General features: G+C 38.2%; 1 protein-coding gene and 1 long non-coding RNA gene across 2 annotated transcripts in view; one reads left to right on the top strand and one right to left on the bottom strand.

Annotated features, from left to right (window-relative positions):
- Nucleotides 1–12396, top strand: part of HORMAD2 (HORMA domain containing 2) — a 69280-nt gene that overhangs the window by 49653 nt on the left and 7231 nt on the right.
- LOC125961217 (uncharacterized) lies at nt 4220–11945 on the bottom strand. The gene is made up of 2 exons (XR_007471611.1): nt 9737–11945; nt 4220–6877 (listed from the first exon to the last, which is right to left on the bottom strand). It is a non-coding gene; the product is annotated as an uncharacterized LOC125961217 (long non-coding RNA).

Genomic DNA, 12396 nt, shown 5'->3' with positions numbered 1-12396 from the left:
ACATTTTCAAATACATGATCTTATTTTACATATATGATATCCCATGAGGACCTGTTAGATTAAGTCTTATGTGTATGGATACAGAGTGGGGCAAGAAAAAGAAAGGTACTAATAGAAGTATGGCCTCAGCTGCCATGTCCCTGCCTCCAACCTCCCCTCCCACACCCCAAACCAAAGAGCTCAGTTAACTCTAATTCCCTTAAGTGGAAATCCCCAGCATAAATATTTCCACAAAAAGGGAAAATGTGGGTGAATTCTAAAAACCACTAGGAATTAGCTCAATACCCACCAAAATAAAAACCCTAACACCTTAAAAGATTGGTTCCTGCATATTCACCAATTAATGCAAAGCACAGAGAACAAAACACAACAGTGTCTAATGAAGACAAGTATTTCTTGATTTCACTTGGTTAGACACTTCCTAATCAGGAATATTCGAACCAGGAATTATGAACTATGGTGGCATAATTTTAAACACAAAAATCAATTTCACATCTCATTTTTTTTATTCTTTCACGTGACCCGCCGTCATATTGTTTTCCAAATCGGTAGATGTCTTTACGCTGCTGAATTAGATAATGGCAGTGAAAAGAGAGATGCTGGGGGAAAACAGAAAAACTCTTCTTCTAAAACAAGGAGAAACTTTCAACTTTTAATCATTAAATCTGAAAGCCTCAGAGTAAAAATGTGCCAGATGCCCTGCAACAATAATACTATTCCACCCTGCTCTCTGGCCCAGCTTGATTTGAAATAGCCTTACATTTCTAAATAAATAGTATTTAATTTGAGACTGAGCAGCCCTATCCCATCATGGAAAATCTTTATAGGTTGGAAAATATGTACAGTATGTCATACTTTAGGTATATAATCTAGCCATATTCTGTAGCATAGCTATACTGCAGTTTATACTCAACAACCTTGGGTTTTTAAGAAAATGTATTCATATTTTAAATATCTGTTTTTTTATTGTCATAGGAAATATTAGCCAAAAGGAATATCCTGTATCCCAAGTAAAAATCTAGTGATGGGGAAACTTAGAAAGTGGTAGTAAAAAAAAAAGTGATGTTTGCCCTACCAGGGTTGCCACGCATGGTTGTATTGATTGTGCACAATTCCAGTGGGGTACCTAAAACATAGATAGCAATGTGAATGGCGCCCCCTGGAGGTGAGCAATGCCTGGCTATTCCGATTTAATTAATTAGTAAAGCTTTGGAAAATATTCATGTTTTTTCTCAGATTCACAACAAAGACAAGTTGTAAGCTGCAGCGGGACTTTTATTATTCATCTTTATGTTTTTGTGTGTGTGCAAGCTCTTAGTTCTTCCTCTCCATAGTGGTTTTTATTTTTAATATATTTATTTCATTTTTGGCTGTGTTGGGTCTTCGTTGCTGCACATGGGCTCTCTAGTTGCGGCGAGCGGGGGCTGCTCTTTGTTGCAGTGCGTGGGCTTCTCATTGCGGTGGCTTCTCTTTTTGTGGAGCATGGGCTCTAGGCACGTGGGCTTCAGTAGTTGTGGCACTCGAGCTCAGTAGTTGTGGCGCATGGGCTTAGTTGCTCCATGGCATGTGGGATCTTCCTGGACCAGGGCTCAAACCCGTGTCCCCTGCATTGGCAGGCGGATTCTTAACCACTGTGCCACCAGGGAAGTCCCTCCATATTGGTTTTAAAAGACTTCCCTACTGACTGAGCTTCAGCACACTGGTCTGGCATTCTCCCAGCTCTAGGTTTTCATGAGTCAGGGAAAAACATGTGCTGTTTTGAGAAGAAGCTCATCAGACGTGCTCAACCAGCCCCAGGCTAATTTTTGAAGTCCCTCCCCCCATTCGCCTTCTCCCTCTACATTCCTACAGCATCCTGCTTGTATGTTTATTTAGCCCTTACTTCATCTTACCTGTGTTAGATGTTGGTTAGAGTTCACTGTTTCTACATCTTTGTTCCTTACTACCTTGAGGCACTCTGCTGCCCATCCCTGCCGTGTCATCCTGCTGTTCCCATCACCACCACAGCACTTAGCATGGTACCTTGAATCTCTGCCTTCCTGACCCTCCTTTTTACCCTTCTACAGTTTGGTTCTCTTTCATTTCCTTTAGTCAGGAGGAAAACATGTGGTCTCCAGATGGGGAAGATAACTGGAGACAACGGGAAGAAAGCCCACCTCCATCTGATATGAGACCAGGAATGACCCTGCAGATAGGTCGGTTACTTGGTCACAACCCTCCACTTCCTCATCAGGCCAGGCCTGATCCAGCTTTAGTAAAACAATTTGAAGAGGATGATATTGTGAATTTTATAGCAGTTTAAGTTTTTTAGTGGTATAGTTGATTTCAACATGAAAACAGAAGTTTCTGGAGGGATGTACAAGAAACTGGTAACAGTGGTTGCCTTCTAGGCAGGGAATTGAGTGGCTCTGGGATGGCAGGGAGAATCTCACTGTATACCTTTATTTTACATTTTGAATTTCATACTATGTGGCTGTATTAGTTATTGAAATAGATAAATAAAATCAAGAAAAGGGAACCAGGCAATTAAATAACTAGATGTGAACTGAATGGAAAGTTCTGTTAATTATAGGAAAGGATTCAAATATATTAAAAAATAAAAGTAGATCAGAAGGAGAGGTATGATTATTTTCATTTTCTGTTAAAAACTTTGAAAATGTTTCACTGTTGGCTGAAAAAGTAAAATAAAAATTAAGGTTAGGTGTCTGTCCCTCATATAAAACTTATCCTCACTCTAAACGCTCAACTACTTCTTTTTAGTTTTTTCTCTTTTCTTCTTCAAGTGAACTTAGGACCAGTTTAAAGTGAAAATCTGACTTCTTAGTGAATGTATCTTTGCCACTCTGCCTCCACCTTGTATGGAAGAACTGTTCAGGGGATGCCAGAGTTCTTAAGTGTCATCTGCTTTGCCCTCTCCTTCCTGCCAGCAAGAGTAGGCAGTTATGACCCGAGGTCTGGATGTCACACCCATAGAGACCTTGCATCTCAGACAGCCTTCATACCAGAGTGGTCTTTTTCTGTCTATTTTATGGGGCCTATCTCTATAGTCATTTCTGTACTTACAGTTATACTATGTTCCTTTCAACACCTGCTGAAGCACTTTATAGAGACTCAGACTCAAGCAAATGACCTACATAGCAAGTCTATGAGAAGCAGGGTATCACATTTCCAATTCTGTAACTATTATCTGTTCATCTCTTTTTTGAAGAATCAGCAAACCTATGTCAAGTTTAGTACATCTAATAACATCATCATATCATTGCCTGTAGGTTTCCTCCTACATGCCACAAACCAAAAACAACTTTTTCATTTTTATAATTACTTCAAGTATGTGCTTGAGTGTGTTTATATGTGTTTTATATGTCTACCTTTAGCTACCATAGAGTTAATAGTTAATTACTCAGGCATTTGAAGGTAGGAAAGTAGCTGACATTTTTCTACTGAAAAGTATCTAATAATAGTTCAGAATATTTTATAACTGTAAAACGTAAGCCAAACAAACTTTAAAGGTTTTAATGTTCTTTTATTAACTTTCCAGTTAACAAATTAAAATAGTTTCATAATAAAGCTTTCATCACATTGAAATAAAGGAAAACAAAGAGATTAACCATGTTAATTATAAACACATCAGTTCATAAAAGATATAATTTTAACAATAAGCAAACTAATATGGAACTTTATATTTTTAATATAAATTTAATTATATAAGTTTTACATGAATACATTCTCACAGATAATTCAAACACTACCAATAAGGGTATTCTATACCACTGATTTTGTATTTAAAACACACATACATACACACACACACACAAGATGTGCTGACCAATATGGTAGCCACTAGCTATATGTGGCTATTAACTACTTGAAATGTGGCTAATTTGAGTTGAAATGTGCCGCAAGTGTAAACTACATACTGGATTGTAATGACATAGTATAAAAAATGTAAAATATCTCAGTTTTCATATTGATTACATATTGAGATAATATTTTTGATATATTGGATTAAATAATTATTAAAATTTAATTTCATCCGTTTCCTTTACTTTTTAAAATGTACCTACTAAAAAATTTTAAATTTTATAATTGTGCATTCTATTTCTATTGGACAGCGCTATATACATGTATAGGTATGTACGTATATATAGTATACATACATACATATATACATGCATATATATATATACACACACATATATGCATATATTTGTGGATTTTTAAAAATTTATTTATTTTTGGCTGCGTTGGGTCTTCATTGCTGTGAGCGGGCTTTCTCTAGTTGCAGTGAGCGGGGGCTACTCTTCTTTGCAGTGCGTGGGCTTCTCATTGCAGAGGCTTCTCTTGCTGCAGAACTCGGGCTCTAGGCACACAGGCTTCAGTAGTTGTGGCACGTGAGTTCAGTAGTTGTGGCTCACAGGCTCTAGAGCGCAGGCTCAGTAGTTGTGGTGCATGGGCTTAGCTGCTCCGCGGCATGTGGGATCTTCCCGGACCAGGGCTTTAACCTGTGTCCCCTGCATTGGCAGGCGGATTCTTAACCACTCCCTCACCAGGGAATTCCCTATTTGTGGGTAGTTTAAAAGCATAAATGGGATAATATCTTTTCCTGAAACTTGCTTTTTTCACTTAACGTATGTCTTAAGAGATTTTTCCTTGCTGGTATATTTAGATTAACCCCATTCTTTTTAAGTACTGCATAGTATTCCTTAGTAGTAAAGTGCTCTAGTTTGTTTCAATTTTCTGCTATTACTGGAACATTTGTTTTCACTTTTCCTTAGGAACATTGTTTCAGGGAATGTCCTTGAACATGACTCTGTGTCATGTGGGGACTTTTCTCTAGAATAGATGACTAGAATAGATGTGCATTTGAAATTTTTGTATATCCTCCAGATTGTCCTGTTCAAAGAACGTTTTCCTTACAGTTTCATCTTTTTTTAAATCACGTGCCACTTTTTATTTTTAACTGAGGTAAAATATATATAACAGGAAATTTATCATTTTAACTGTGTTTTAAGTGTACAGTTCAGTGGCATTCACACTGTTGTGTAACCATCTCCAGAACATTTTTCATCTTCCCAAACTGAAATTCCATACTAATTAAATAGTAATTCCCCATCTCTCTCCTCAGCCCCTGGCACCCACCATTCTACTTTCTGTCTCTGTGAATTTGACTACTCTAGGTGCTTCATATAAGTGGAATCATACACTAGTTGTTCTTTTGTGACTGGCTTATTCCACTTAGCATAATGTCTTCAAGGTTCATCCATGTTGTAGCATGTGTCAGAATTTCCCTCCTTTTTAAGACTAGATAATATTCCATTGTATGTATATACCACATTTTGTTTACCCAATCATCTATCTATGGACATTTAGGTTGCTTCCACTTTTTGGCTATTGTGAATTATGCTGCTATTAACATGAGTGTAGAAGTATCTGTTCAAATTTATGCTTTCAGTTCTTTCGGGTATATACCTAGAAGTGAAATTGTTGGATCATATGGTAATTCTATTTTTAATTTTATGAGGAACTGCCATACTGTTTTCCATAGCAGCTGCACCATTTTACATTCCCACCAGCAATGCACAAGGGTTCCAGTTTCTCCACATCATCTCCATTACTTGTTATTTTCTAGTTTTTGTTTGTTTGTTTGTTTTAACTAATAGCCATCCTAATGGGTGTGAAGTGATATTTCACTGTGGTTTTGATTTGCATTTCCCTAATGATTAGTGATGTTGAGAATCTTTTCATTTGGTTGTTGGCCACTTCTGTATCTTCTTTGAAGAAATGCCTCTTGAGGTCTTTTGCCCACTTTTTAATCAGGTTGTTTGTTTTGTTGCTGTTGAATTGTAGTACTTTATATATTATGGATATTAATCTCTTATAAGATATATAATTTGCAAATATTTTCTCTTATTCTATGGATTGTCTATTCCATCTCATTTGTAGTGTCCTTTGATGCACAGAAGTTTTTAATTTTGATGAAGTCAAATTTATCTATTTTTTCTTTTGTTGCTTGTGTTTTTGGTGTTATATCCAAGAAAGTCTTGCCCAATCCAATGTCATGAGGCTCCCCCCTATATTTTCTTCTACAAGTTTTATAGTTTTTAGCTCTTATGTTTTAGTCTTTGATCCATTTTGAGGTGGTATAAGGGTCCATTTTCATTCTTTTGCATGTGGATATCCAGGTTTCCCAACACCATTTTTTGAAAAGACTTTAGTTTCCGCACTGAATCCTCTTGACATCCTTGTCAAAAATCATTTGAGCTGGGCTTCCCTGGTGTGCAGTGGTTAAGAATCCACATGCCAATGCAGGGGAGACAGGTTCGAGCCCTGGTCTGGGAAGATCCCACATGCCACGGAGCAATTAAGCCCATGCGCCACAACTACTGAACCTGTGCTCTACAGCCCGCGAGCCACAACTACTGAGCCCACGCACCACAACTACTGAAGCCCGCGTGCCTAGAGCCCATGCTCCACAACAAGAGAAGACACCGCAATGAGAAGCCCACGCACTGCAACGAAGAGTAGCCCCCACTTGCCGCAACTAGAGAAAGCCCACGTGCAGCAACGAAGACCCAACACAGCCAAAAATAAATAAATAAAATAAATTTATTTTTAAAAAAACTCTATGAGAAACTTTAAAAAGAAAAAACTCATTTGACCATATAAGTGAAGGTTTATTTCTGGGCTCTCTATGCTATTCCTTGGTCTACACGTCTGTCTTTATGCCAGTACCATGTTTTGATCACTGTAGCTTTGTTGTAAATTTTGAAATCTGGAAGTGTGAGGCTTTCAACTTTGTTCTTCTCTTCCAAGGTTGTTTTGGCAATTCAGGGTCCCATGAGATTTCATATGAATTTTAGAATGGATTTTTCTATTTCTGCAAAAAAAAAACTTCATTAGGATTTTGACAGGGATTGTATTGAATCTGTAGATTGCTTTGGGTAGTATTGACATCTTAACAATATTATGTCTTCCAATTTAGGAACACAGGGTAACTTTCCATGGTTTCATCATTTCATACTTGCTTAAAAAGGTTTTTACAGTGCTAAAGCTGTAAACAAAGTTTTCCATATTTTCTTCTGATAAGTTTTTCTACATTTTCTCCTAATGAAGTAGTTTTGCTTTTTACTTTTGGCTCCCTAAGCTAGCTAGAATATTTTTTTCCTGGTGTGAGAAAGTTTTCCCATTGTGTTGGTACTTGAATCATCTACCCTTTCCCTGATAATGTGAATGCCACTTTTATCATAAATTAAAAACCCATAGATATATAGGTTTTTATACTTGCTATTCTATTTTACTGTATTGATCCATATGTCTATTCCTATATTACTGCTATTGTGTTTTAATTACTCTACATTTATGTTTTGCTGTCTGGATGGGCAACTCTTTTTCCCCTCATAGTTCCTCTATTTCAGTATTTGAGAGATTTTCCTGTGTATTTTCACTTCTAGACAACTACTAGAATCATCTTAATAAGTTCCAAAAGACATATTATTGGGATATTGATGGGGATTGCATTGGTTTGATAAAATTATCTTGGGAAAATTGTGACATTTTTACAATAACAAGTCTTTGCATTTTGAGGAAAATTTATTTCTAATTTCTGTATTCCTATTATCACCATGGTCCCTAGGAAACTTGTTTGCTTGCATTATATAGATTGCCTCTGTAAAGCAGTTCTGTCCAGTAGAACTTCTGTGACGATGAAAATGTTCTATATCTGTGATGTCTGATATGTGGTTATTTATTCAGCACTTGAACTGAGCACCCACATGTGACTTTTGAACACTTGAAATGTGACTAAAGCAACTGACTAAACTGAATTCTAAATTTTATTTAATTTTGATTAATTTAAATTTAAATGGTCATGTATGGCTAATGGCTACCATAATAGACAGCGCAGCTTTAGGCTATGTGAATAACTATGTAATTGAATACTTTTGTAGGTAGTAGAGGTAGGTAGCAAAAGAATTACTGATGTGAGACACACGTAAAGCATTGCAGAGAGTCTAAAGATCATAACATTAATACAAATGAATTCCTAAAGAACAGAAAACCCTGTCCCAGGTAAAGGACAAATTGTTTACAAATATTAATGCTGTCAGGAAAACTTAATTACAAAAAATGGGCTGTGGGTATTCGCTCAAGAAAGAAAGCTCATATTAGATTAAAGAAACAGGAAAGGCTCTGTGGATGAAATACTTTTAGAGATTGATCTTGAAGGAATTATTCAAAATTTAAGAGAGCAAGTAATAGAAGATTTCTGTATTCTGAAATGTGGAGGAAATAGAGAAGAGGGAAAAGAATGAGGTGTGTTTGGGGAATAACTGTATTAGTTTCCTAGGGCTGCTGTAACAAATTACCACAAATTTACTGGCTTAAAACATCAGGAATGTTTTCTCTCACTAGAGGCCAGAAGTCCAAAATCAGTGTCACTGGGCTGAAATCAAGCCACACCCCCTCTAAAAGCTCTAGGGGAGAGTCGGTTCTTTGCTTTTTCCAGCATCTGGTGGCTGCTGGCGTTCCTTGGCTTGTGGCCACATCACTCCAGTTTCTGCCTCAGCAGTCACACTGTCTTCTTTTCTGTCAGTGTTCGAATCTCCCTCTGCTTCCCTCTTATAAAAATATATGTGCTTATATGTAGGGTCTGCCTGGATAATCCAGGAAAATCTTTTCATCTCAAGATCCTTAATCACATCTGCAAAGACTGCCCCCCCACCCCATGCCTTTTTTGCCAAATAAGGTAACATTCACAGGCTCCAGGGACTACGACATGCACAATCTTTTGGTGGCCCATTTTTCAGCCTTTCAAACCACAAGGATCCAGTTTGGCTGGAGTAGGGATACCTGTGGCAGTAGAGATGATAACAGCCACCAGTCACTAAATGACTCGCACATATGAGATGTACCAGGTGCTCTATCTGTGCTATTTCATTTACTCATTACAAGAACTCTGTGTAGGCATTAGGAAATGAGAGAGGAATCTAGGGTGACTGTGTTTTCCACCTTTGATGACTGGGAAATGGTGATTAACAGAAATTGAAAAGTCATGAGGAAAAATTGGTTACAAAGGAAAATGAATGAACTCAGTTTTGGCTTTAGTTTGAGGTCGCAGTAGGCTATGCCCAATAATGGTCAACCACAGATAGAAGCCCAAGAACCCTGCATAGAGTTCTGACAGCCTCTCCTGCAATTTCCTACCTTTGTTTACCCCTTTGGTTGAAAGCAAATTATAAGGAGCACTAAATTTGAAGTCAGGAGACCTGTGTTCAAGACTTCTACTTACTAAATGTGTGAACTGGACAAGTCATTTCACTTCTCTGAGCTTCAGTTTCTAAATCTGTAGAAGAGGAATAAAAACCCCCTCCCTGTCCACATAGTTATTGCAAGGAATAAATGACATAACATTTGTGATGTTCTTAGCACAGTCTGTTGTAAGACTTCAAATGTTTGTAAAAAGAAGAGCAAAAATTTTAATATGTCAAACTTAAATATTTTAATTTGAAGGTTATATATCTTAAAGTTATCTGGATTCTAAGCAATAACTACTAGTTTTGAAAGTGCATTATTGGCTCCTTTCCCATTGTCCATACTTTTATCACATAAGTGTCTTAAGTGCCACCCATGACAATTCACTCCCTTTCTAAACAGATGACCTAAACTCTACTTCATAGAAATAATTAAGGCCATCAGGTATAGATCATTCAACTTCCTGCCCCCCTATTTAAAGATGTACCTGAATCTATATCCACTTTTACCACCCTCCTGCAGACCTCAAGTAATAGTCCGTCTTTTATCCAAAGTGAATACACTTTCTACACGTGCTCCTGAGGCAGTGTCTTCCATCCTGAGCTCCAGGTCACATAGTCAGTGCCTTGGTGGACATCTTCATTTGGATATCTCACCTCCAATTCAGAATCTTGAAAACAGAGTCAGTTATTTCTCCATCCATCCTCCCCACCTTGTTTCTACCACCTACCCCCTTAGCTTCCTCTGTTTCCCATCTTTGTCAATGGCATTACCTGGGTAATTCTTGTCATTTTTTACTCCTTTCTTTCTTTTGCCACCTCTGTGCCCATTACAATGGATGGCAAAGATATGTTAGGGTTCAGGTTCAAGCCTTCATTCTCTCTCTCTTCGGACCTCTGCCTCTTTAGCCCACTCCTGTCTAACCTCACTGCTGCTCTTGTTCTTGCTTGAAGTAGCCTCATTGCTTCTTGTCACACTCCTCCCCAGCTCACCCCTCACAATGCTGCCATAGGGACTTTTCTAAAACAAATCTGCTCTTAGAACCCTTCAGCGGCACTCCACTGTAGTACAAAGTCCAAACTTCGGAGAATGACATTGTCTGAACCCAGCCCACCACCCTATGCCCTTCCTGTTAGTCCCACTGAACAATTCCCAATTCTCCAGGAGTATTCTGCTTTATATCTCCGTCCCTGTGCTTTTGTCTAGAATGTTCTCTCTGCAAGATCAGTCCCTAATGCCATTTGCCTGGTGAATGTCTGCTCATCTTGCAGTACTTAGTTCAAGTTTCACATCCCCTTTGAAGCCTTGCCAGGCCTCCCCAGGAAGAGCTGATAAGATCTTTTTGGAACCTTTACTGTACCCTATACGTGACTCTATCATTTCATCTGTAGCCAGTTTGTTTCCCCACCATAATCTCTTTAAGGACTTGAAGTATGTCTTGATCAGCTTTGTGTCTTTAGTGCTCAGCACAATGAAGGACACAGAGAAGATGCTCAAAAACATTTGTTGAATAACTGAATTAATTATAGAACTTTAAAGCCATATGATGCCTTAGAAAATACAGAGGAAGGCAGAACCGATATAATAACTTTTAGAGATTAATGGAAATATGTGATTATGACGCTAAGGAGAATACATATTTACCTCCCAAATAGAGATAAACATGGTCCAGAACCCTGGGCATAAACTACAGAAAATCAAGAAAGTAAGTTAATGGGCAAACTCTTCATAAATCTCAGTAAAACATGAGACACTTCCCAACATATCAGAGAGTTCACAGCTCTACTGGAATTGGAGGTAAGCATTCTCTTTAGGTATTTGGTTTCTTACTGCTCATTCATCTCAATGTTAACACGAGCTCCATTTATGCTAATAGCATTTATTTTATAATTGCTGTTGCTCTACCTTTCATTGTACAAAAAAGATAAATGTTAAGGGAAAGGATTCAAAACTAACATCACTGCTATAACTTATAGGGGCACAGACCCTCTCTGAACCATAAATTTCCTTGATCTAGGAACTTCTTTCTAAAGAAAAACATTTTGCCATACCTGACCTGACAATTTTGAAGTAAGCAAAATTCACTGCACTCTCACCCCAGGCACAGAAGTACTCACAATATTTCCTGGGTGTCTGGGGCTGCCCACCCCTTGGTCCGCCACACAGATCTACCTCCTAAAGCAAAGCACACTGCCCTGAACTGCTTTTTCTATATTGATACTTATCTATCTTCTTCCCAAAGCCTGTGAGGCCCTGCTTTCAGCAGGCTGCCACTTAGAGACATTTGATAAGTTAATTTACACTAACATCATATTGAGTAATAATTCCAGGGGAATTTATATTTTTAACAGGAGTGTGTCGGATATATAACACCTCACCCTAAGAGCCAATCTAATGAAGGGACATTTCTCACTGTCCCATATACCTTCTGTGTCTTTTTATGCCTTAGTGTCTTTAAACATGCTGAATGAACCTTCCACCTAGAAGGATCTCTCCTATCCACCCCCATCTCCAGTATGGTGAACTCCTACTCGTTCTTCAAGACCCAGCTCAACATCCCTCTTCTGCTAAGGAGGCTTCTCTAAATTCCCCAGGCTGAGCTGGTCACTCCCTCTTGATTTTGATAAAACTTTGCATACTTGCTATCTCAATTTCTTTAATTTTTTATGCATTCTTCAACGACTTCAAGGTGACTTCTGCCCTGAACAATCCAATGCCCCTAGTAACCTCCATGTGGCTAAATCGAGTAGACATATTTCACTCCTTATCTTGACCTCTCAGCCATACCTGACACTACTGACCACCACCCTCACCTCTTTTATTTTCTTTACTCCTTCTTAAAACTCTCTTCTCTTGGCTTTCTTTGTAGGACAGTCTGCTAGACTTCTTTTCTCTCTCTCTTTCTCAACCTTCTTTGTTGGCTCATCTTCCACCTGATCTCTAACTATTGGAGTTCCTTACAGCTATGTCCTGGCCCCTTTCCCTTCTCACGCTCTGATCTCTCAATAAGCAATCTCTTCCACACCCATGGCATTAATTAGCCTCCATATGCTGATGACTCTTAAATTTACGTGTCCAACCCAGACTTTTGTCCTGAGCTCCAGATTTCCACATATAGCTGCCGATTCAATACGTCTACTTGGGGTT

Source organism: Orcinus orca, chromosome 15 (assembly GCF_937001465.1).
Source record: "Orcinus orca chromosome 15, mOrcOrc1.1, whole genome shotgun sequence".
Lineage (NCBI taxonomy): Eukaryota > Metazoa > Chordata > Mammalia > Artiodactyla > Delphinidae > Orcinus > Orcinus orca.
The sequence above is the reverse complement of the archived record's forward strand: the minus strand, read 5'-3'. Positions and strand labels throughout refer to the sequence as shown.